At 40.4% G+C, this 27,011-nt stretch overlaps 1 long non-coding RNA gene across 1 annotated transcript; it reads left to right on the forward strand.

Moving 5' to 3' along the window:
* The first annotated feature begins 511 nt into the window (after nucleotides 1-511).
* LOC120305936 lies at nucleotides 512-26,590 on the forward strand. The gene is made up of 2 exons (XR_005556133.1): nucleotides 512-617; nucleotides 25,808-26,590. It is a non-coding gene; the product is annotated as an uncharacterized LOC120305936 (long non-coding RNA).
* The last annotated feature ends 421 nt before the right edge of the window (nucleotides 26,591-27,011 follow it).

Below are 27,011 nucleotides of genomic sequence, written 5' to 3' on the forward strand. Positions count from 1 at the left end.
GGAGGGAAGATGGAAAGAAAGAAACTGAAATTACTGTACAGTATTGTCAGGGTATGCATATGGTTATCCATTCTGAAGGCGAAGAGCAAGGTTAAGCTGGTCTTGTCTGTTTATAACAAGAGGCTTTTGTGCCTCTTACTGGATCTGGAAAACCTGCCCATTGCAATCCTTAGTGGCAGAAGAGTTAACAACCAAGTTGCCTGAAATAATTAGAGAAGACACTGAAGGGAAGCACCCTTCCAGGGGAAGATGGCAGATTGAAGGCGGTTCTGCGAAAAAGCAGAGCTGACATTTGCTGACATTAATAAAGAGCCAATTAGTAGATCAGCTCCTACAACCTTCTCTTGATGAAAGAGAAGATTCAAGATCACCCAAGCTGTTTCCCTTTTGATTTGCTCCTCAGAAAGAACCTGAAAGACAGCTAATTCTGAAGGGGGGGGGGAGGGGAAAATCAGGAAATGAGGGAATTTCACAATAATTGCTCCAGTCACAAATATAGAGCTTTTTCAAAGGAAACTAAGTTTGCACATTTCCCTTGCTAACTATCTCTGGAAATTGCCTATTAACTACATCAAAGAAGTTAGACATCTTCAGAGTGTCAAGATTACAATTGCTGGGTGAGTGCCTTAATTCCTTAATATAAGAAAATGTATTTTATAATTTTTAAGAATTTAAAATAAACAGCAAAAAGCGAGATGAGGATTTGACCACAGAAAGTGTTAAATGGATTAAGGGCTCAGAAAATGTTGGCATACTGGAATTTGAATATTAAGGTTTTAATATTATTTTCAAAGAATAAAGGCATGTTTGTGGGAAAGGAAAATTGTTTTTGATATTGGAAATAAATAACTTATAATGTAATGTAATGTAGAGATAACTTTGAGGAGCTTCATCAGGAGATATGCTGAGATTTTGAAATAATTATGTCAACTATGTTGTGTCTTCTTGGGAACAGTCTGTCTCAAGAAGATATTATAGAACATAATATGTAAAAAAATCCATTTGAGAACAATATGAACAAGATTCTAAATAAGAATTCACCATCAGATGCAAACAGGAAATTGGACGAGGCTTTAAAAATTAAGAAGAAAATAAAAAGGAAAATCCCACAGAATAATTGAAATAATTTATTTTGCTAAAGTCATAAAAAAGGCTGCTTGAAGTACTGAAAACATTTGTAACAAGGATCAGCAATTATTTAAATGGATTGTTCTGAAAAACAAAATGAATAAAAAGTTGGTTTATTGATCAGAGTTAAAATGGGATATGTTGTTATTCTGGGTGATTCTTTTGGGCTTTACTGATACCGTTACAGGGTAAGGTATACTAAATTTGGCATTTAAACTTTTTCCTCTATAGCCATTTTATTTATTTATTTATTTATCCTAATTTTTTAGCATCTAAATTCAGTGAAGTTTGATGATTTTTTAAAGGAGAAACTATCTCTTTTTGTTATGTTAAACTCTTGTCTTTTGTTTATATTGGGATGCTGAGATTTTCAGGGTGTGATATGGAATGTTTTCTCGAATGGGATATGTTTCTCTTTGGGGTGATTTTCTTCGGAGGTGTTGGTATTTGGAAGGGGAAAAATGCGTATTAGAACTTATCTTTTTTTAAAAAAGAGAATGATCTCTTTTTATGATGTTAAATTTTAGGTTTTGTTCATTTACACTTCCCAATCAGGGCAGATTTATGATTCTTTAGGGAAGGATTTGTTGGCAGGTCATTCCCCCATTTAATAAGAAATTACCATCTTTAAACATTATTATTCTTAATTTTATTACTTGATTTTGTTAGTCTGCATTCCCTTTATGGTGGATATGACCTTTTGCAAACTATATAGGAAAAATTGAGCTCCTTCACTTTCTACTCGTCATCACCATCATTATAGTCATCTCTCTCAATTTAGAGAGATCTTCTCATTTTAATCAAATATGATTGCATTAAACAATTTTCTACTTATAGATATATAACACTTAATGGCCCTGTGGAAAGTATCTTGTCCATTTAACATTTTGCATTACTATTTAGCATTACGTCCTTGATTAGTCCTTCTTTGGATGGTTGCAGAACTAACTGTGGCAGGGCATAGTCATCTATTCTAAGTTTACACAATATGCTTAAACAAGTCAGTTAAAATTCTATATGCTTTACTGTATTCTTGCTTAGCTTGCTTGATTTTATAAACATATAAAATTTAATTGCAGTCAGTGTACATGGCTTATATATGCTATATGAAGCCAGCCTATTGGGATATTTATATTTCAATACACTGTGTAAGCTCAGAATGTTAGTTAAATTCTGTAACTAAATTAAAGGTGTTAAATAGATCTAGAACTGTAGTGAAAACTGAACCACATTATTCAGACTGTGTGAAAATAATCTAGGTCAGTGATTCTCAACCTTTCTAATGCCGTGACCCCATAATACAGTTCCCCATGTGGTGACCCCCAAGTGGGTGTGGCCACCAATAAGAGGGATAGGACAGCTAGGGAAAAGGGAAAAAAATGGAGGACAGCATGGTTTGGTGACCCCCGTGAAATGGTCATTCGACCCCAAATGGGGTCCCGACCCACAGGTTGAGAACCACTGATCTAGGTCATACCATTCTTGTAACTCTTTCTATTTGGAGGACTCCCTAGTTTCATTTTTCATTCCAAGATTACCTTGAACATTTTATTTAAGGGAAGGATAGTAAGCTTCTAATCTAACACCAAATTTCATTGGTACATAGGATTGTGATCTACAGTGCTTCCGTGGAGAAGCCCATGGTTTTAAAGTTTCTATTTAATATCCTTCTCCTTTTGACATACAAAATGAAATTGCTCCATTTACACAATTTCACCCTTCTGTAAATTTATGTTCAGAGATTATCTATTGGTTATCCCTATTTTACCAGTTACTTACAGTTCACTGACAGATATTATGTGTCTCAATCAGAGATAGCTATGGTCCTACAGGACACTGTGTTAGGTTCACCAGAGTGAATGTTGGAGTCTCTGTCTTGGTATATACTTCATAATCTTTACTTTGTGAATTTAGAATTTAGGATGCAGTATGGAAGGAAGGAAACCATCTCATGACAGGTTAAGATAGTATTTTGTACTCAGGGTCTTTTTCAGAGCTTTGGGCCATTTCTGTTTCAGGTAGGACAGTCGGTATAATTATTAATCCAACTCTGAGCAAGAAAATGTGTAAAAGCATCATAATATTAAGTATATCTGCCATCCCTTCCTGGTCTTTGACTTAGTAATTTATGCTTCATGGCAGACTATGGGAATACATCCTTTCATTATACTGTATGTGCTAAGAGCTGCTAAGAATTCTATTTAATGGTTTTGTTTAAATTGCCCATTTTATATTTAAAAATCATATACAATTAAAAGTGTCCACAAAACATATTTTTACTTAAAGGGAAAGGAAGACAAAGCATGACCACATCATAACTTATCCTAGATATCACAGAATTGCAACTATATTTAAAGAAGCTTCAGGAAAAAAAAAATCCACTTCCAATGGTTTCTTTGACAGAGTTCCCAATGTTTTGTTATCTTCTATCATCATAAAAAGTTTGCAATTTATTATCTACATTTCTTGATATTTACATTTTAGATGCTTCTCATTTAGCCATAAGTACCCCCAAGAGGCTTTGTAGATTACCTGCACAGTGTTTCTCAACCTTGACAATTTTAAGGCATGTGGACTTCAACTCAGAGAATGCTGGCTGCGGAATTCTGGGAGTTGAAGTCCACATGCCTTAAAATTGTCAAGGTTGAGAAACACTGTGCTAGAATCAAGACTAGCAAGGGGTACTCAAAGACTCAGGCAGTATGTATTCAGCATAAAGCAAAGACATTTCCAAGGTCAAAAGAAGGAATGTGAAAGCTTATGCATTAATCTGCTTGAGAGTAAAGGTAGTTAGAAGTGTGAATGGCAGGTAAAATGATAGGTTGTCAATTAGAAAACAAAGGGCAAAACATTAGAGAATATTTTAGGCAGAGGGTTTTTTTTCCCTCTCTCTAACAAAAACAATCAGCTTCTGTTTTTTTTAAATAGTAATCTTATTTAAGATTACAATGGCAGTAGTAGAAACTAATGCAAACTAAAAAGAATAAAAGAATAAAAATAGAAAGAAAAAAATGCAGTAAAGAAATATATAAAGAAAGTACTTCCCCCTTCATCACAACAAGTATAAACAAAGTTAGTATATTATCACTTTCTCTCTGCGTGCAACAACTGATCTCTTCTTCCCATATAGAAAGGTAGAAAGAACCTCAGAAATATTGTAACTTGAACCCCAGCTCTTCTAATGTCCTGGGTCTCTGTCTGTCTTTGAGAACCATAGTGTTGGCTAACTTTCTACAGGAGCTGCACCTCACATTGGTTGGGTGTGCTTGTTAGAAGCTGCATGGAAAGAGAAAATGTGGACCCTTCCTTGAGAGGTGGAATGGAGGGAAAGCCCAAACACCAGTGGGACGAGACAGCCAAGGCTCCTGGCCTGTAGCAGGTAACCGTATACTGGTGAGGGCTGGGTCTCCCAGGTGCTCTGCCACCCCCTGAGGTATGACCACAACAGGGGGAATGGGAATTGTGGTTGCTGAGTGAGACAGTGAGATGGGCCCTCACTTAATGAAGGCAACCAGTTATGACCAAATTATGGGCTCAATTGTGGTTGTAGGTCAAGAACTTTATATTCTTTTGAGTAAAATGGCATTTGGATATTCTATCTGAACCTTACAGTGTGAGTAGGCTCACTAACACCAAACAATTTTAAATAGCTTTTTAGTCCCATGCCTTTTTAATACTGCTTAAATTCTGCCCAGGAATGGTTTTGATCTATGTCCTCTCTAATTCCCAAATTGTGGGATTAGCCTTGCTTGATTATTATTGATGCAGTATCCATTTCTAAACTATTTCTTTCTGTTCTATCTTCAATGAAACTTTTAAAATGAAAGGTCTTTTTAGAGTATTTTAAAGCTTGCTTCATTCAAAATGTAGCCTCAATTCTCATCATAACTTAGAAGGAATCTCATGTTTTCTAGATCAGGGGTCCCCAACCTATGGGCCGTGGCCCATTATGGGCCATGGCCTACTGGCCACTGGGCCGTGGGACAAGCTGGCTAGTGCTAGCACCTGCAGACCCGTTTGTGCATGTGTGCAGGGCTAGTGGTGGCGGCTAGTGCCTGTGCAAATGAGGCCGCTAGTGCATATGTGGGTAACCCAGCCCGTTTGCACATGCGAGTGGGGGCTAGTGGTGGCTAGCACCTGTGCATATGTGCAAATGGGATTGCTAGCCCTGTGTGGGTGCGTGAAGCCCCGTTTCTGCACATGCGTGCACATACGTGCACAAATTTCCCAGCTGCTCCCTTTCCCTCTGGGCTGCCAGCATGAAAAGGTTGGTGACCTCTGTTCTAGATCATAGACCCATGATATCACCCAATTCTAGGATTTATAAAAGGGTAGTAAATCCATAAGGCTAATCTTGTTTTGTTCAGTCTTAAAGACTCTTGCTGCCACCTCACGCTAAATAAAGAAAACCTAAACCCTCTGAGAAAAGCCAAGTGCTGATTTATCTGCCCTATATTTACTTAGGCAATATAAAGTTACTGTAGGAGTAAACAATGTCAGTTATTATTTAATCTGTGCATTGTTTAATCTGCTATCTGCCATCATCTGCTACAATAGTATTTTGGCTTTGTCTTTTTATCACAAACAAGTGTGCATTAGGAATGAGTCATTGGCACTTTGATTGAAAATAGGTCTGCAACTAAAAAAAACCCCAATTTGACAAAAATACATAAAAATTAATTCAATTTTTAAAAAATTCTTCTTGAATTAATTCAAAAAATTAATTAATTCTTCTTTAAATTATCCATCAGACCTTTGGGCTTTGGTTTATTAAATCATTTTTCCAATTCATCAGCATATGTACTTGGTATGCATTCTGCCAAATGCAGTAGAATTGAGCTTTTACAAGAACTGCATAACTGGCTGGGTGATCTTGGGTGAGTCACTGTCTCTCACTCAGTCCAATTCCAGAGAGTGGTTGCTGTGGGGAAAACAGAAGGAGGACTGGTGTGTTCACTGGTGTCTTGAGTTGTATATGAGAGAAATGGCGGGATAAGAACATCTAAAAAAGATGTCAGTATTAATCTTATCTAGACCAGGGCTACAACACCTACAGGTAAAATCCAGAAAGCTGCTACCCCAATAAATTTGTTGTAGCCCCTTTGTGATAATAACTGTACTGTCATTTAATATCATCGTTTTCCCTTTCCAAAGTTACTCTTTCTCAAAGACAGCAGTCATACATTTCCACTAAAATAGCAAAATGCTCTATGGCAGCACCATTATAGCTGATATTGAGAGCTGCAGACCCTCAGAAATCATGTGTGAATATTCTTGCTCTTTTAGTGTCTAGAGAAAGATAACAACTGAATCTCCTATATGAAAGATACTGAGCAGGAAGTCAGACAAATCAATGTGTATTTCATTTTTTGACTTAGATTTCCCCACATATTGAACCACCTACAAAACATCATCATTATTACCGAATGTATTTGAGTTCACGACTGCTAAGTTATAACTGAAGAACATTCATTTTCTGAAGCAGTTGTTATATAATGTGCTATGCAATGTCATATGCAAATGTGGACACTGGTGAAATTGAACAGCCCATGCAGGATGGAATTTGTATAGACAATTATCTGGATTCAGACTGCAGATCTGTTGACTGCATTGCATCAGTGGCAATGTGCATACTAAATATAGGTGGAATGATCCAGCCTAGATCTTGTCTTGAAAGCAACTCACTCACATATAGGGTACTGTAAAGCTCATTTTCTGCCTGTAAGACTGATAGTGCACAATTATTGAGCAACTGCAGTTTAGCTAGTTTAAATCCAAGTTTGTGAGCAGAGTATAACTATGTCAGACAAATAGCAACATATCTTCTGAATTCTTTTGAGGAGGGTAAGTACAAGAAGAAAAGATTTGGAAATCTTTCCCTCTTCCTTTTAACTTCCTACTATTAGGAATCTTATAACAGTAACAGAATCTATGCTATTAACAGATGTTTGAGCTCAGTCTGCAAGTGGGGAATCAGCAGAGATCATAAACAGGAGGGCTGTGAAGAGCCAGCAGTTTATTTCCAAGCTCCATATATTAATACTTATCTAGGTTTTCATGCATTAAAGTCAGAATGTACGGATGGCATAAAATTCTCAAAACTTAGATAATCAAGATCCTCTTTGCAAAATCATTTTGGTATATAAATTCTTGGACACTAGCATCTGCACAATAGTATTTTGGGCTCTATGAAGAAATGGCAAAATATATAGATATGTATATACATTTTGCTGCAGACATGGACTGAGATAACTTGATAAACATATTATTTAAGTAGATAGTCCATTTATTTGTTCAGTAATGAAAATAGAAAGAAAAACTGATGGAAGTTATTTATATTATTCTTCTCTAAAGTGGTTGCTCTCCAAGATATTAGAATGCAACCCCCATAATCTTCAAGAATAATTATGCTGGTTGGAGAACTCTGGGAAGTGCAGTCTTCATGTTTCAAGGTACTTGTTATATCCTGAGCCTGCTGAAGCATTCAGCAGGCTCAGAAATGTTGCAAAGGGTCCCGAGCAGACCAAAAGCTGCCCGGAGCCAGACTGGCTGTCTCCAGTATTGTGCGCACACGCAAAGTGGGAAACAGCCTCTGCAATCATTGGTTGACGTTGTCCGGGGCTAGGACACTATAAAAGGCCTGCACGCCATTTTTAATGTTGTTGGTTGTGGAAGAGAAAATAAAGAAAACTTGTTGTTACATGATGCGTCTCCTCTTAATGCCTCCAACCTGTGAACATAACAGTGGCGACGAGGGTGGGATCGCTGTAAGCCACATTTAACAATGAAGAAGAGAGGACTTACCAAGAAGTCCTGGAAGTTCGGCATCCAGCACACAGCGATTCTGCCTGCCAGTACAGCATCGCTGGAGGTGAGCTCAGTCAAGGGACCCCTTCCCCAGATAATAGGCTTGCAGAGAAGGCATTAATGAGGGTTACAGAAGATGTCTAAGATTGGCCGCTTGTCAGAGTTTGAGATTGCACACCCGGAGCGCTGGAATTCGTATGTGGCAAGGGTGGAAAACTATTTCAGGGTCAATCAGGTAAGAGAAGACAGCCTTAAAGCGGCTACCCTGCTGTGTGTCTGTGGACAGGAAACGTTTGACATAGCAGAGAATCTGGTGGCCCCAGCACTTTTGGAATCAATGACTTGAAGAAAATGCTGAAAGAACATTTCCAACCCAAACTTTCTGTGATTGCTTGGTGACACACGTTCGAGCAGAGGGACCAGAGGCCTAGTGAGTCTGCTGCGGACTTTATTGCTGCCTTAAGGCAAGCAGCGAGTCCGTGTGAATTCAAGGACCTGGAAGAGAGGCTGCGGGATCGTTTCGTTTGTGGCCTAAGGAGTCATGAGCTGCAACAGAAGATCCTGCTCCTGCTATTAACATTCTCTCCATTCAGGAGTTGCCTGAATCTACCTTCAATGCTAGGGACGTGGCTGCAGAAACTGCCAGTGATCACACACTTACATGCGTGCTGACCTGGGTGTTGTCAGGATAGCCTGATACGTGTCCAGATACTGAGTTTCAAAGCTTCTGGCAAAGGAAACATGAGCTTTTCACATTCAAAGGGTGCCTGTTATGGGGTAGTAGGGTAGTCATCCCAGCCTCATTGAGGTCTAGAATCGATCTCTCTGCATGAGGGACATCCGGGTATAGTCCGGATAAAAGCGCTTGTGCGCAGCCATCTCTGGTGGCCTGGGCTTGATAAAGACATTGAGATCCAGGTTCATAGGTGCCAAGTGTGCCAACAGTCAAGGCCTGAAATGCCCCAGACACCTGTACATAGGTGGGAGGAAACACAAACCCCTTGACCAAACCCAAACACAAACCCCTTGGTCAAGGGTACATATAGATTATGCTGGGCCCTTTCAGGGGCAATTCTTCCTTCTCCTCGTTGACAGCCATTCCTAATGGCTAGAGGTTGTTCCTGTTTCCTCTACTACTACTGCTAGGACCATCCAGGTGTTGAGAGGAATCTTCACTTCTCATGGACTTCCAGATGTCCTGGTCTCAGATAACGGCCCCCAATTTACCTCTTTTGAGTTCCAGGCTTTCCTACAGGCCAACTTGATCCGGCATGCAACGTCAGCTCCATTCCACCCATCTTCCTATGGCCAGGCTGAGAGGATGGTGCGCACTACCAAAGATGCTCTCAAGAGGATCACTTATGGCAGCTGGCATCACAGGTTAGCTGATTTCCTTCTTGCACAATGCACCACACCTTGAACAGCCACAGGAAAGAACCCAGCAGAACTCTGCTGGGGTTGCCACCTCATCACGAAACTGGACAGTTTGCACCCAGACCGGGTGGCTTCACAGGTGTCACAGCCACGGGCACCTAGAAAACTACAGATGGGTGATCTGGTCTGGGCAAGGAACTACAGTCCTGGACATTTCTGGATCACAGCAGTGGTATGCAAGGTCTCTGGGCCACTGTCATACGAAGTGGCCTTGGACAATGGGCGCGTCATCCGACAGCACATAGACCAACTGTGCTGGAGGCTGCCCAGCAACACCTCCACTCCTGGCTCTGCTCTCGGGGGGGGGGAGGAGGACCATAATCTTTATTCTGGACCACAGTCTTCCAGCTCCAGCAGGTTTTCACATGCTACTGCACATGTTCCCGTGTCAGAATGGGGACATTCACAGGATTCAGCTATTGCTCCAGAACAAGGATCATTCCAGGCTTCAGCAAGTGCTTCAAACAGGGAGTCTCCAGAAAGGGGGTTTGCCATGGAGGCGGCTCCTGACTCTGGCACCTCCGGCATGCACACTGGGCCAAGGGGTTACTGGGGCACATCAGCCACTCAGGCCACTCCAGCTGCTGGTCTTGGGCTCAAGGGACACTGCTTCCAAGAGGAGTCCATTGTGGATTTGGGGAATTCCACCCCACCACTGGACTTGGGAATTCCACCCCCCTAAGGAACCCTGGCTTGGATTCAGAGGATCCAGCCAGTCAGCAGCTGGGTGGGTCACCTGGGTCTTTGGGGCATCAAAGTCCTGGTCTGCCTAGCCTGGCAGGTGAGCTGGCAGGCCAGGCACACTCACCAGCCATCAGAAGGTCACAGCGGGCCAAGGGCCCACCCAAACATCTTTGGGACCATGTAAAGTTTCTATCAAGTCAAGGGAACCTTACTAGTCCTTAAACAAATACAGAACAAACACTCAGTAAAGGGGTGTTCTTCCCAGCATATTATTTTGTTGTACTTTTTTTTCTTTGAATAATTATAAAGACAAGAGTGCCCTGCCTGTGTGTAGGCATATTGTGCTTCACAATAACATCCAGTCCATTGAACACATGTACCTGTGCTGCTATATAATAAGATATTATTGTTTCATCCAGGGGGGAGGGGTGTTATGTCCTGGGCCTGCTGAAGCATTCAGCAGGCTCAGAAATGTTGCAAAGGATCCCGGGCAGACCAAAAGCTGCCTGGGATCTGACTGGCTATCTCCAGTATTGTGTGCATGCCCAAGGTGGGAAACAGCCTCTGCAATCATTGGTTGATGTTGTCCGGGGCTAGGATACTATAAAAGGTCTGTGTGCCATTTTTGCTGTTGTTGGTTGTGGAAGAGAAAATAAAGAAAACTTGTTGTTACACGATGCGTCTCCTCTTAATGCCTCCAACCTGCAAACATAATAGTACCTATATAGGAAAAGGCAGATTTATATAACTATATCCTTTCACTAGCTTAACACTTTTCTAGAATTCATTTTTAGTTATGCTACAGAACAATTCACCAACACGGGTATCCTCCAGATGTAAGAACTCCCTTCCAGAATTTTGCAGTCATTATGCCATCATTGAGAATTTAGGAAACTGAATCCATACATTTGAACAATGATTGGATAAAAGAAAGTTAACAGTAATAGGTAACAATAACAGAGTTGGAAAGGACCTTGGAGGTCATCTAGTCCAAACCCTGCTCTCACAGGAGACCTATTTCTGATAGATGGCTGTATTTCTGAGTATGTCAAAATAGCACATAGGCTATACATATGATTGTGACTCTCTAAACTGATTCAACTGAGATAAAATTCATAACTTCATTGTTCAGGAAAGGTGCCTGAATTCTCAAATGACACTCTGCGTTTAGGAAGTTTTATTTCTTCAGCAGGTCTCTAGATGTGATTACTTGCTGGGATATGACCTTGAAAGACTATGCTTCAATGAGCAGTGATAATCAGCCATGCCTTGGGGCATATCTGATGAATTGTGTGAGACAACTGCCCAGACATATTAAGTGGTAACCCTTGCACCTAAGGATGCCATTCAGATAATGCATCTTTACTTCATTGCTTTTTGAAAGCTTGCCCTTCTCTCTGCTATATGAAATAGTGATATGTCCTGAAAAACTCATATAGCTATCTCAACATTTAATTTAAGATGAAATCAAAAGACTAATTACCTATAAGATCCACTGAAACCAACAAGGCATGATTCAGGTAGATATGTCAGTAGTATTTTTAATCAGGAACAAAGATGAATTAATCTCTTGGATGTGATCTAGATTAAGGCTTTCTAATCTATTTTGTATATCTCACAAACAGGGTAAAATTTCATAAAGGCTTGACTTCATCCATTAGAATTATTAGATATTTAGGATGTTGATATATTAAATATTAGTTGATTGTTTAAAGGACCATGAGTACAATTCTGAGCAAAATGCACTCACACAGTTCAGCTCGTTCAGTTACCTATCTACTAAATAAGCAATTATGTTCTTATCAACTGTAATATCCTGACGTTGCATACCTTGCATAAAATGAGCTTTCATCTACTATATTACATGATATATATTTGGATATGGAAATTCCGAAAGAATGAACCCTGATTACTTCCACAATTTTAAGACGTAAATTTTGCTGATAATCCCTCTATCCATAATAATTGGTTAAGAGTCTTAAAGGAATGGAGCAAAAATTGAGCTGCTGAGAAACAAGAGCTCTGCATCTCAGCAGACTTCCATAGAGCTAGATATTAAGAAAAAGTACAAAACATTTTTGAAAGCTCACAGGGAGAACAACCATTTAATAATCCAAGTCTGAGTATATATGATGGCCTACAGAAAGTGCAGAATGTAGAATATAACTTTGCACAGAAAGTCAGAAAAGACATGAGGATGAACTTTACAACATACACCTTTTCTGTCTCTTGTGCTGTAGTGGTATGTGGGAATGCCCTGGGAGACAGTGAGAAGAGCCACAGCTAGGGAAACAGTTAGATAAGAGGCAGCCTAGTTTGCAGAAGCAATGGAGATGTGGTAAACCTCTCAGAAGAGGCCCTCCCTAGTTTTTTGGGCTGTGAAGGTGATGGGGAAAATGTACTTTCAGACTTGGCTTAAAAGTTTCTGTTAATGTAACCTTATAATAAAATAGAATGTGTTCATCTGGGCATGGTTTTTGTTTGGACTCTCTTGCAATGTTGATAACTGCCAATGTTATGGGTAACAAGCACAATATGTCTCACTCCTACTCCAACATCTTAGACAGTGGATAAGATCATCAGCAAACTGTGAATTCTCCGATAAGACCACTACAATTATGCAAGATTTTAGTGTGAACTATGAGATTAGAGTGAATCTTTGGTTTGATTTTAAGATGCTAAGTCTGCCTCTTGACAGATGACCTGGATCTTCTAAGACATAGCTTGGTGTAGTCCTTCCTTAGCACATATAGTTTTCAGATAAATAAACTGGCTCTCCAGATAGAATCCAGAATAAATAATTTAATTTTAAGGAAAGAGAATATACTGCAACCATTATTTCCATATATCGATTTTGACATTAGATGGACATTTTTCTAATTAAGAGAACTCATGAGAATAGCTTGTAATTGTTTTACATCTGACTTTAGAAACTCCTAGAGATAAGAAGCAAAAATGAAAAGAAATAATGAAATTGGTTAAAAAGTATAGTTTATTTTAAATTGTGACTTTTTGAAATTCCTGAAATGGGCAGGTTCTGAATGAAAGAATGTTCAAATTTGGCAAATTTAAGAAGTGTATACATCAACTCCCAGAATATCTTAGCTAGCATTTGAAAAACACTGATTCTGTATAGAGCATTTATTTACACCTTATATAAATATTGCCATTATAAATATTTCAAGAGCGATGGATATAAGAATGCTGACTAAATAATCAAAGCAGAATTATGTGGAATAATGCAAAAGTTATTGAGCTTCTAGCAGATTCTATCCTCATTGTTTCTTCTTATTATCATGAAAATCAGAATATAGATGTTTCCTAAAAATTCAGCTATTACCTTTTGGCTTAGATAGAATTGAAATAATATTTTCAAGGTTATTTATAATTATAAAGTTAGGTACAGTTTTTTAAAAATAATTCTGACCATTTTCTTCTTTAAACAAATGTATAATAATTTGATTTGGTCTTTTATTACAAAAAATAAATCTTCCACATACACTGCTCCAGTTATGTTAATTTTGGGGGAAACTTTTTTTTTCAGGTAAAAGGAAACGCAGATTTTTATTCTTTTTAAATATATTCTTTATGTATGGGTCTTTTTAAAGGTCATTTAGGAATAAATCTTCCTTTTATAATTATGTGTTTCCTTCCTTCCTTCCTTCCTTCCTTCCTTCCTTCCTTCCTTCCTTCCTTCCTTCCTTCCTTCCTTCCTTCCTTCCTTCCTTCCTTCCTTCCTTCCTTCCTTTGCTGCTGCTGCAAATAGAAACTGAAAACTCAAAATATATGCTGCCATTTAGTAGGTTTTTGGAAATTTGTACTCCAGATATGGTAACTGTTATGTCCCGAGCCTTGCAAACGGCTCGGGCGTTTGCAGGCAGTCCCGGGCAGGTGCAAAGCTGCCCGGGACCAGACAGGCTGTCGCCAGCGCCGTGCGCATGCGCGGGTGCTGGCGCGGAAAAAGTAACCCATTTACCCGGGAGTTGCCTATGTAAGAGGCTGCGAGGCGTTTGGGCGAGGCTGAAGCCATCTTCCTGTAAGCTGAACGCTGAATAAAAGAAACTGAGAACTCCAGCTGCTTCTCGTGTCTATTTTCCCGCCACGGACTCAACACTGGCGACGAAGGTGGGATGCCTTGCACTACCTGGAAAGGAAAAAGTGTAAGCTTACCCAAGGAGTCCTGAGCGGCGGAAGAGGAACGGCGTCGACTCGGCAGCTGCCCGCCAATCCGGTGCGCATTCGGGGGTAGGCTGGCTGATAGACCCGTCTCCTGAAGATCCGAAGATGGCGAAAATCGGAAGGCTTTCGGAATTCGACGTCTCACATCCAGAGCGGTGGGAGTCCTACGTATCCAGAATGGAGAACTACTTCAAGGCAAACCAAGTGACGGAAGATAGCTTGAAGGCTGCCACCCTGCTTTGCGTTTGCGGCCAAGATGCCTTCGAAATCGCAGAAAACCTTGCAGCACCTGTCCCAGTAGAGTCTGTAAGTTACGCAGACCTGAAGAAGCTGCTGAAGGAGCACTTCCACCCCAAGGTGTCCGTTATCTCATGGCGCCACACCTTCGAACAGAGGGATCAACGGTCCGGTGAGTCAGCCAAGGAATACATCGCCGCGTTACGGAAGGCCGCCAAGCCCTGCGAGTTCAAGGACCTCGAGGAACGACTGAGGGACCGATTCGTGTGCGGGTTAAGGCATCGAGAGCTACAACAGAGACTTTTCGCTAAGGAAGAATTATCCTTCCAAGACGCCTTAAGGGAAGTCACCGCAGAAGAAGCAGCAGGCGGCGCCGTCAAGAACATGCGGCCGATCAGAAGCAGTGCAGAGGATGCTCCGTGCACCAGGAAGACGTCCAACGAAACTCCGAGGAGGATCCGGACGAGGAAGTCGACCGTCTACACCCCGCGAAGGAAGGAAACCAGAAGGGAAGCTCTTCGGCTCCGCTCAAGTGCATCGGCTGTGGAGGTCGCCACAGGAGAACCGACTGCAAGTTCCGCTCCGCTACCTGCCGGGCATGCGGCAAACAAGGGCACATTGCAGCTGTGTGTCTGGGCCGACGAAAGGCACAACCCCAAGAAGAACGCCTGAAGGGTACCAGACTCCCCAGCCAGAATAGGGTAGGTTTTTGCGCTTCGCGAAGAAGCATCTGTAGGACAGGCACACACAAGCCCATGAAGAAAAAGCTGTCACTCAACGTGAAGCTACAAGGGGTTCCATTATCTATGGAACTAGACACAGGGTCTGCCCTTTCCATCATTTCATTGCATACATTTAGGAAGATTTGTTCCAGTAGTGGGACTAAGGCCAAGTTAAGGCCTTCTGATATTGTATTAACAGATTTTCAGAACTCAAGAGTGTGTGTTAAGGGGGAGGCCACCCTTAACGTGCAATACAAGAGTTTTGAAGGTCCACTAGACTTATTAGTAGTAGGGGGTGAACGAACGAGTATCATAGGACTCGATTGGTTTGAGGCCCTGGGGATACACGTCACAGGACTCAACAGCTTACAAACACTCGACCTACAGGAAGTCTGCAAAGAATTTGCAGATGTTTTCAGCCCCCAGCTGGGCACATTCAAAGGACCACCTGTGTCCTTAAAGCTAGACCCCACTGTCACTCCCATTAGGATTAAAGCAAGAAGGGTCCCTTTTGCTTTAAAAAGTAAGATTGACACTGAATTAGACAAACTAATCCAACAGGGAATCCTAGAACCTGTTGATTCCAGCCCGTGGGAGACCCCCATTGTCACGCCTCTAAAGGCAAATGGGGACATTCGCATTTGTGCTGATTACAAATGCACACTCAATAAGGCATTGCAGCAACATGCCTATCCTGTTCCTGTGGTCAGTCACATCCTGGCCTCTCTCAAGGGGGGGCGTGTTTTTGCAAAGCTTGACCTAGCTCAAGCATATCAACAGCTGCCTGTTGATGATGATGCTGCTATAGCTCAGACCATTGTGACCCACAGGGGAGCCTTTAAGGTAAAAAGGCTACAGTTTGGAGTGAATGTCGCTCCTGGGATTTTCCAAAGCGTAATGGAAAACACACTATGAGGTATACCAGGGGTCTGCCCCTACTTTGACGATGTCTTGATTGCAGGAGACTCCACACACATTCTAGCTGAAAGGCTTAGGGCTGTCCTGTTAAGATTCAGGAAATCAGGCCTCAAGCTCAGAAAAGACAAATGCAAGATTGGGGTGCCTTCTACTGAATTTCTGGGATTCAAAATCGATGCTGCTGGGATTCATCCTGCTGAATCCAAACTAACTGCTATTTTAGAAGCACCCAGGCCAAAGTCTAAGGCCGAACTTCAGGCCTTCTTAGGCCTCCTGAATTTCTACAATTCTTTTCTTCCACATAAAGCTAGTGTAGCTGAGCCTCTTCACAGGCTACTAGACAAACAAGCTGTGTGGCTGTGGTCACAAGCACATGAGGCTTGCTTTAAAGAAGGCCTTGCTCACTTCTAACAGTGTTCTTGCACATTTCGACGAGTCTCTTCCTGTGTGCATCGCTTGTGATGCGTCCTCCTACGGGGTTGGAGCTGTCCTGAGTCACCTCAGGTCTGATGGAACTCAGGTTCCTATTGCATACTACTCCAGAACACTGTCTTCTGCCGAGCGCAACTACGCTCAGATAGACAGGGAGGCTCTGGCTGTTGTTGCTGGAATTAAAAAATTCCACGATTTTCTATATGGCAGGCATTTCACGGTCTTCACTGACCATAAGCCTCTGCTGGGACTGTTTACCACACGTAAGCAGACTCCCCACATCATTTCCCCTAGAATGCTTAGGTGGTCTATTTTTGTCTGCATATGATTTTTCATTACTCCACAAGCCTGGGAAAGAAATGGGCCATGCTGATGGCCTCAGTAGGTTGCCTCTGCCAGTAGTAGAAGCTGACCCCGTGCCAGCTGTCAACATTCTATCAATCCAAGCCTTGCCCGAGCTCCCTCTTAGTGCCAGGGATGTTACCACTGAAACAGGTACAGATCACACACTTTCACGTGTCCGCTCCTGGGTCCTGTCCGGGTGGCCTGAGCACTGCCCTAGTCCTGAGTTTCAGAGTTTCTGGTCCAAAAGGAACGAACTGTCCCTTTCTCAGGGTTGTCTGCTTTGGGGAAACAGAGTTGTCATTCCCACCTCAATGAGGACTAGGGTCTTAGAATCCCTCCACGAGGGTCATCCTGGCATTGTTCGTATGAAGGCTCTTGCACGAAGCCACTTGTGGTGGCCTGGTTTAGATAAAGGTATTGAGGCTACGGTACACGCATGCCACCTGTGCCAACGATCTCGCCCAGAGATGCCCCAAGCTCCTGTGCATAGATGGGAGGAAACACAGTCCCCATGGTCTAGGGTGCACATTGACTACGCTGGGCCCTTTCAGGGCCAGTTCTTCTTGGTCCTTGTTGACAGCCATTCAAAATGGCTTGAGGTTGTGCCTGTCTCATCCACCACCACTGCAAAGACTATTCAGGTACTGAGGGGGATTTTTGCTGCACACGGGCTGCCAGATGTCATTGTGTCCGACAACGGCCCTCAATTCACCTCCTCCGAATTCCAAGCTTTCTTACAGGCAAACCTGATTCGTCATGCCACGTCTGCGCCTTTTCACCCGTCCACCAACGGTATGGCTGAACGCATGGTGCGCATCGCAAAGGACGCCTTGAAGAGACTCACCTACGGGGACTGGCATCACAGGTTGGCTGACTTTCTCCTTTCTTATCGCACCACACCGTCCACTTCTACAGGGAGAAGTCCAGCTGAACTTCGTTGGGGGCGCCAACTTACTACGAGACTTGACCGGTTGCATCCGGACAGACTGCCTTCATCTACCTCACATCCTAGGGCACCTAGACAACTACTTGTGGGTGCCCCGGTTTGGGCTCGCAATTACGGGCCTGGTCATACATGGGTCCCCGCTTCTGTGTCCAGGATCACAGGTCCTCTCTCCTACGAGGTTGCCCTGGACAACGGTCGTGTCCTGCGTCGGCACATCGACCAACTTCGCTCTAGGCGAGACTTTTCTGCTGAGACTCCTGGGTCTTTTCCAGGGGGGAGGGGGACCCTTTGGAGCAAAGGGAAGGGCAAGAACTACTGCCCATCTCCACTGAGGGAGCCACAAACGGCCCATCCCAGGGTTCCGCAATTGCTCCGAAACGACAGTCATGGAGCTTACCCACACAACAGGCACTCACGCCTACTCCAGCCAGGGAGTCACCCCGGGGGCATACTCACTTTCCATACACATCACACAGCACTCCAGCAACGGAGGATACCCGGGGGCATCCCAACAAATCATTCCCTGCAAGAGAGCTGGCACACAATTCCCAAGGTTGGCCTGACCTTACCCCAAATCCTACAGGGGGTCAAACATACACAGAGCTAGTCGAGGAGCCAAGTCCCGACTACAACAACCCCTAGCACAAATCAGGGAACACCTGAGTTTTGGGAAAGTACAGAAACCCACACGAGCCCGAGCACAGAATGGGGTTCAGGGAATGGACAGCCTCCTGACGGGTCTTGGACTGACCTAGGAGGTTCTACAGAGATGCCCAGCAGTGGCTATCACTTCAAGGGGCCTGAGGGTCTACAGCTAGGTAGGACAACCAGGTCACAAAGCAACAGAAGCCCTGGCCTGACGAGCCCGGTGGGCAAGCAAGCAGGCCAGGCATCGGGGCACAGTCCTTGGAAGACACCAGGGCACAATAGAGAGAACAGGCTCACGCCTCCCTCCAGTCAGGGAACTTATGCCAGTAACCCAGAGCTAAGAAGGTCACAGAGAGCAAAGAAATCTCCTAAGTACCTAGAAGATTACATAACATTGCTGGCAAGGCAAAAGCCAGTAAACAGTGGGAGCACTGGGGAGCAAATTGTCGTATAAAATAAATGTTGTATGTTGGTAGTAGTTTTAGCCCGGGGGAAAGGGGTGTTATGTCCCGAGCCTTGCAAACGGCTCGGGCGTTTGCAGGCAGTCCCGGGCAGGTGCAAAGCTGCCCGGGACCAGACAGGCTGTCGCCAGCGCCGTGCGCATGCGCGGGTGCTGGCGCGGGAAAAGTAACCCATTTACCCGGGAGTTGCCTATATAAGAGGCTGCGAGGCGTTTGGGCGAGGCTGAAGCCATCTTCCTGTAAGCTGAACGCTGAATAAAAGAAACTGAGAACTCCAGCTGCTTCTCGTGTCTATTTTCCCGCCACAGACTCAACAGTAACCTTACCTCAAAGCACACGGTTTGTTAAAGGCATGGGGCAAGAAAGGGAAGACTAGCAGTCTGCCTGTGTGTGAAGCCTGAGGTTATTGTCTCCCCTACCTCCTCTGCTTTCAATTTATACCATTAGCACCACCAGCTTTTTTAATCTATGAAAACTGATTAATTTCTCCCCCCCTTATTCACCATTCTATTCAATAGGAAGGAATTCTTTTAGTCTGCACAATAAAAGTATTTATGGGTCTTTTTAAAGGCCATTTTTTCTTCTTTCTCTTTGAGAGACAAAATACCACGTGAGCCATTCTGCCTTTGGAGTGACAGCTCCCCAGACTTCCTGCAAAAGATATCCTGATGCCATGGAAAAAACTTTAAAGTTTCAGCTACTGTGCTGGACCATTAAGTCTACAAGGCATCTGAGGAAAAGACAAAAGAGTTGCCAATGTCAGGTCTGAGAATGCAGAAACAAATTTGAAATATAGAAGAGAATAAAAGGAAATATCTCTGCAGGATTGACTAACTAGCAGGATGGAGGAAAAACAAATAGCTTGGAAAAGCAGCTGCCCATCTCCACTCCCTTCTCACATATGCACAGAGCTCTAGTTTAACCCCAACCCTGATGAATAATTGGGCTGCTTCCCAGTGTCCTAAGAGTCCATGATGGCTACAAGCCAAGCCATGAGCGAAGAAGATATGCAGAAGTGGCAGGCTAAATGAGGCCTCCAGGTGCTTGTTTTATGTAAGCACAGCTCAATGTAAATTAGGGAGGAAGGTAATATATTTTACCCTAGTTGCTTATAAAAAAAAATCAACATTCTATCCTAGAGGATAGCAGCAGAAAGATTTCATGAGTAAAAATAAGGTCAGTGATGAAGCAACTCAATGTTTATTAGGTTTTTAAAATGGTTGCTGGGGAGATATTTATAATAGTAATATAATTTTGAGAAGACAAATGTGGCAGGAATTGATAGCACATATATATGCGTATGTGTTTGTGTGTGTTGTGTAATACACATATAATATACCACTCTCTCATGAACAGCTTTCTTGATTCACCCAGGTTTCCTTATCAAAATGATAAGCAGCAATTTCCAAGAATGATCTGGAAGTCTTAATGACTTTTTTTGGTTGTGTCACTGTGTTTTCCATTTGGCATTTGTATATAAGTATGCATAGATTCTATCAGATGTCCAAATAAGGCAATGTATGAACTGAAAGTGAATGCATAATAATTTTAAAAGAAACACAAAGAAAATCATTGGAATGTTTTCCTAATTTTAATCCAGTCTTGAAGTTCCCAATCCTCTGGAGGTGCTATTAGATATTTTTGGCTACTGAGGTTAATTGGGCTTTGGTTAATTAAAAATGCATAAATATTTCTAGATCTTAGATTCAAGAATATGAAATAACTCCTCTTCCTTTGTGATTTTGTCTTTAAATCTTCTTACAAGATTACTGTCAATCCTTATGTATGAATGAGAAAAATAAATGTTAGGTGTCCTGGTTATGGAATTTTCTCTCCATTGAGAGAATTTTTGGAGATTCTCCATTTGGAAGATAGGAGAATATGTTTGTTTCCTAAGGTACTGTAACTGATAAAAACCCATCCTTTCTGGAGCTAGAAGGATAGATGGAAGCTGGACCAAAAGCATATCTCCAAGGAGACAATGTAACTGGCAGATTTTGATAGGATATGAATAAGTTGGATTTGCATGGTTAGCTAGGAAGGAAGGAGACCACCAACTAAAGAATTTCTTACAAGTGATTCATTTTGATGTGTGAGAGATTAATCTAGTGGAAAGAAACCTGGCATTACTCATGCTGTAGGCCCCTTCCCCATATTATTGCAATAGAAATTGTTATCCTGAGGACTACATGAATTCTTATGTTCTTCAGAAACAACCCTGAGCTAGATAATTTCTGCCTGTAAAATAAAATACTGAGAACAAGTAGCTATAGCTTCGACTGGAACTATAAGTCTTGGGACTAGATCCAACTCAGGAAAGCAGCTCATTGAGCAAATCTCTCAACTTAACTTAGTCCACAGAGTTGATGTTGGAAAGAGATAGCTAGAAGAAAGGATTCTAAGTTACCACCTTGACTTCTTGGTGGAGGAAAGGCAGGATATAAATCTAACAAATAAAAACGTGAAAGGACATTAAATTAGAATTCCTTTCTGAAAGTCAATTCTGCATTTCATTTCTTCAATGAGATAATGCTTGAAGTATTTGTGCCAATTTCACTTTTAATTGTTTAATTTAGTGTAGTTATTTAAAAAAAAAACAATTGAAACTGCATTTTGGTTTAGTGTATACTGATGATGTTTTATGAATTTGCCCTGAGTTTTTTATTTGAAGAGCAAACTGAATGCTGACTTCATATACCAAAGTAAGCTATAGTTATTTCAACAGCTATCTGGATTCACAGAACATAGTAAACCATAAACCATAAGCCTGGTGTCAAATAAGGGGCTAAACTAGAACCGGATGGATCATATTATGGATTAATATGGTGTATGAAACCGGTCAATCTGTAACAGCAGAGCCTTGAACTCCTTTGGCTTCTTCTGAGTGAACTGTGGTAATGAAATTTTGTTTATTGTTTATTTATTAAATCAGTAATGACTTTCAGGGGTTTAAAGCAAAAAGTTAATCATAAACTACGATAAAAAAGCAAAAATGACTCCATTGCTGTTATAAATCAGCAATAAAAGTAGCAGAGAAATTGGAACACATTAACAATAGCAATTACAATGCCTACCTTAATTAACACCAACACTGTCTCTTGAGACCCTAAACCAGGGGTAGGCAACCTTGGCTCTTTTATGACTCGTGGACTTCAACTCCCAGAATTCCTGAGCCAGCAGGAGTTGAAGTCCATGAGTCATAAAAGAGCCAAGGTTGCCTACCCCTGCCCTAAACAATGTTTTGACTTAACAGTTTTCTGGAAAAACATTAGAGAATGTAATGATCTATCTTCAGAGGGGAGACTGTTCCTCAGGATAGGGATCTCTACAGGAAAAGACTGCTACTGAACCTCCACATCCCTTATTTCATGTATCTGGGGATCATTTGAAAGCAGCAGAAGCAAAGGACAGGTTTGTCTGGGAGTCAGACCAAGTTGAGTATAAAAGTTGAGTAAAAAACAGGTGGAATCTTTGATTGACAGAACCATCAGTGTCAGCAGTTTGTGACTTTCATAACTGTATTTATGGTCTACATCCTATAACAGTAACATATTTTTGAAGTAATAGGTAATAATATTATCTTTTCTGTTAATGTTATCAGGCCTGAGGGTAACTGGTGCAGTTCTAAAATGGTTTCCATACTGAATTAAATATTCTCTCTCTCTTGTGTTTTATGCGTATGCATATTTTTAAAATATTTTAAAGATGATTCTCTGTGTGTGCATGTTTGTATGTGTGTATGTGTATATTTATGTATCATTTATCTGTGTGTGTGTGTGTGTGTGTGTGTGTATGTAATGTGTGTGTATGTTTTAATTAATTGTTGTAGGTCGCCAGAGTCACTTTGTGTGAGACGAGCAGCCCTATAAAATTTTATCAATCAATAAATAAGAAAGTTCAGCTTGTCATGTTTGATCATGAGTCATCACGATGCTGGAGTCATCATATAATGAATATTTACCTCAGACTTCAGCCTCAGATGCCGCATAAAGGATGCTATAAATAAAGAATAATCTTTGCTGAAAATAGAAATAAATACTATGAAAATTTTCTACCTTCAGAATGGAACAAAGTTTTCCAGAAAATAACAGTATTTTGTAGCTTTCTTGGTCATTTACAACAGAGATTCTTTGAGATATTTTTTTCCCAAAGAAGAGTGTGTCCTAATATATTTTCTAGAAATAATGACTTCAGTGTGTGCTTCATTTCTCTTTCTTTTAGTGATCATAATAGAAAAGCTATTAGGAAATTATTTTGCACCTTGAAAGATACCGACAGTTACACTCTGGCATTTCTGAAGAGGACCAAATGTGCTTTTGTCTTTTCTAATCTCAGTGTTGTTTCAGCAGCCAGGATGCTGAATAAGATAATAAGATATTGAATTCTAAAAATAGTACCTGTTCTATCTTTATGTCACGATATCCCTGAGGAAAATTGCTGAATGATTTGCAGGTAACCATTGTTAACTGCTTTTCAAATCAGGAGCTTCTAAAAATTGAATTTCATTTTATAAAAAATGTGAGATTTATATCCCCGAGACTGATCTTTTCTTTGCTGAATATGTGGATCGTAGCCTGCTGCTTAAAATATTCTCCTCTAGAAGGAAAATGCTTTGGCTGTGTTCAAACCTCAATCTGTCTATGGGCTAGTATCTAGAACTCTTTAATGGGTGCCTTCTTAGGTAAAATAAATTATATGTGTATTCAGTGATATATTCTTTTTTACACAATTGTTTTGAATCTATTAGTAAATGAGACATGAAAATGAAATATAATCAGAAGAAATGAGTAAGCATGGAAAGCATTCCATACCCTCTCATTTGCACAGGATATGACTACATTGCCAGGAAGTATCAACAGAATTCTACTTTAGTTGCTAATACTTCCTGGCAATATAGCCACATCCTATGTAGATGAGATGATATGGAATGCTTTCCATGCTTTCTTATTTCCTCTCATTATATTTCACTTTTCTTTCAACTGAAGAGTTAGATCAGCTTATGGAATAAAATAAACCTCAAAAATGCAAAAGTGGAATCAAAATAATTACATTGTAGATAATTTGATGTGTTCAGTGCCTTGCATGTTGATATGTGTATATTTGTATCTCTATATCCACCATTTGTTGATTGATGACTTCCAACTATGGATAATACATGCAGCATTGTTGATGAGCATCACTGTGGTTGGTGGCTGTTTACTATGCATAGCCTGTCCTTGTTATTTGACAATCTTGAGCCAGCAGAAGGCCCTACTTTGCAAGCTTTTGCTATCTAACCATTGACTTACATCCCCCAAGTTGTATTTAAAGCAGTCAATATCAGTAATGGTGCCAAAGGACGACACCTCAGTGGGTAACCTGTATGAAAAATCTGGTTTAGGAGTTGCAAAAATGTGAGGTTCATTGACATGGTTCCTGAAAAAATGAATGTGGATTGTGTGAGGGTATTTTTAGGGGAGAATTGAGAATTCCCCATGGTGGGAATAGTGCTAAGACTATGCTGTTTGAATAAAGATGAGTTAGAAGGACAATGTATTAGATGGGAACTATGTCTCTATCACTGAATTTATACATTATAAGTTTGTGTATGCCAGGGTATGTGGTTGCCCTTTGCCCATTGTGAAATGTAAATTTATTCCTGTCTAGTTTTCCTTGTATGGGTTTTAGAACTGAGTTTGATTAGGGTGCTTCAAACTCTAGGTGACTTTCAAGGTTCTCTGGTGGATATATTTTATAAATTTATTGACTTCTATGGTAAGGAGATAATCAAAATTATCTTATTATTTTTAATGTAATGATACTGTTATATGGGTCTAAGACACTTATAATATATGCCACCATAATCAGTAACTTGTTAGTTTATGTCAATGTGAGGATTTATCTTGCCATCTTGGAAGCAAATGTGAAGGAAAACATTCATTTTGAATTTAAAGCTGATTTAAGCTTTAAGATATTTAAAAATATTTTTGATCAGCCAAGAGGCAATAACATTTGTTTATAATCTCATTCTCTACTGAAAGTTATTATGTGTAAAAAACATAATTTGAAATGTTATTGCTAATTTTCAGTGAACCTATCTTGAAAACTTTATTTTCAGTGTTAATTTGTTTCACATTATAGCTGTTTTATGTACCTATACTACATAGATAAATAGATAGATAGATAGATAGATAGATAGTTACACTGATTTTCAAGAAAATACATTTGTTATAGTTTTATCTTATATGTTTAAAATACTTTTTCAGACCTTAGGGGCACTGTTCTTAGAGTTCCCAAGATATGACCATGGTTAGAATATATGTGTAAAGAATCAGGCCTGTTCATATGATTTAACAGATATTAGAACCAGTGATCTTGTTGAGCTCTTGATGACCTATGGGTGGGGAAATATATAGATTATTGATGTCATTGCCCCAAATGCCCTGTCTGATGCTGTAAAACAGCACTATCTAATAAAAAAAATATTGATTTCTCGATTGGATGGTTATTGACACTTCAGTGAATGTTCAGGAAAGACTAGCTTTTTGAAAAAAAAAAGATTTAACACATTTGAAGAAATTTTAATAAGTATGATTTAGACATGTTTGTTGATTGTCCCATATTGGCCTTCTATTAATATTGGATTAAAAGAGAATTAAGATTTAGATATGTGAATATAATATATTCTGTAGCAAAAATTTGGAATTTGTCAACCTGTGCAGAACTTTGGTTATATAAGGTTGGAGGATGTTTTGTGTGTGCCTGAGAAGAAGGGCAGAAGGAAGTGACCTCAGGTGAACAATTTTATAGACGAAGAACAGACAGAGTAATAGACAAAAAGAGGATGCAGAGTAAATCCTGACTTGTACTCTTCTTTCCCCTTTCAGGTCATGAAGTGCTAAAAAGTCAATTCCATTGGATTTGCCCTGCTAACATATAAAGCTTGGGATGTAGTAAAGAAAATAATAATGCACAGTTGGAAAGAAACTACAGTCTCACTTGAACAATCTCGGATTGAAGAAATGTGTTCACTTTCATCCTTTCAATTAATCCTTTATAGATATAATGCAAAGATGGATCAATATGACTCCTTGTGGTAAATGTTCGATCTGTGAGCCACTTTACATTATGATTCTACTTGATACTCAGATTGTAAAGTAATTTGTTATGTTTTAGTTCTGTTATTTTCTTTTTTTAAACTTTTTTACCTATTTCTTTTACATTAGCACATCACACAGTAAAATATTACTAAAAGGTATTAAGAAATGAAGCCTTTGAGCCAATAATCAGAAGTCTCCTCAAGATGACAATAACATACAGCTTCACAACATGTGAAATAGGAGAGGTTGTGAATATCCCAACCCAGTGGCTGGCTACAATAATGGAGAAGATGAGGAACAGTAAACTAAATGTGCATCCTGGAAGTTGGAGACTGTGTGGGATGAAGTGGCTTTTCATCTCAAATCATGTAATAATGTTTATTCTTAATTCCATTTATGCATCTGTTAGACATCCCTCTTTTTTCCCAGGCCAAGCCTATATGAATGTTGTATGTATTGTTTTGAGTTAGGTTTGTTTGGTTTTGTTTCTTCATTTTTGTACTATTTTCATCTGCCTTTTTAAGTTGACTATAACCCACTTTAAGATTTGAATTAAAAGGAATCACTGTATAAATATTTTAAAAACTTAAATATTTTTTCTTCTTTTCTGTTCTGATTGACATAGTTGCCAGATAAAGTATAAAATCCCTTAGCAATGTTAACCGGAGGTCTGTTTTTATATGTGGTATATAAACATTAATTCCATGAAGCTTTCTTTTTTTCAAAACAAGGCAAGGAGAAAGAAAAATGAAATTAATCCATTCATTAATCTTTGTAATAAAATTGACTAGCAATTTCTTAACTTTTAAACCACAGTGAAGTGCAAGGTTAGGAAAGCACATGAGAGTCCTCCCTTCCCTGTTGCTAGATTGAAGTGCTAGGACTAAAATTCATTGCATTTTTTTTTATTCTGGGTAGTAATTCTTAGAGTTGCAGTCCCAGCATATTTTTACACCCCCAAATTTGGAAATTTTCATGTAGAGAAAGAGCT

The sequence above is a fragment of the Crotalus tigris genome, unplaced genomic scaffold (genome assembly GCF_016545835.1).
Source record: "Crotalus tigris isolate CLP2741 ecotype Arizona unplaced genomic scaffold, ASM1654583v1 scf7180000017700.2314712, whole genome shotgun sequence".
In the NCBI taxonomy this organism is placed as follows: Eukaryota; Metazoa; Chordata; class Lepidosauria; order Squamata; family Viperidae; genus Crotalus; species Crotalus tigris.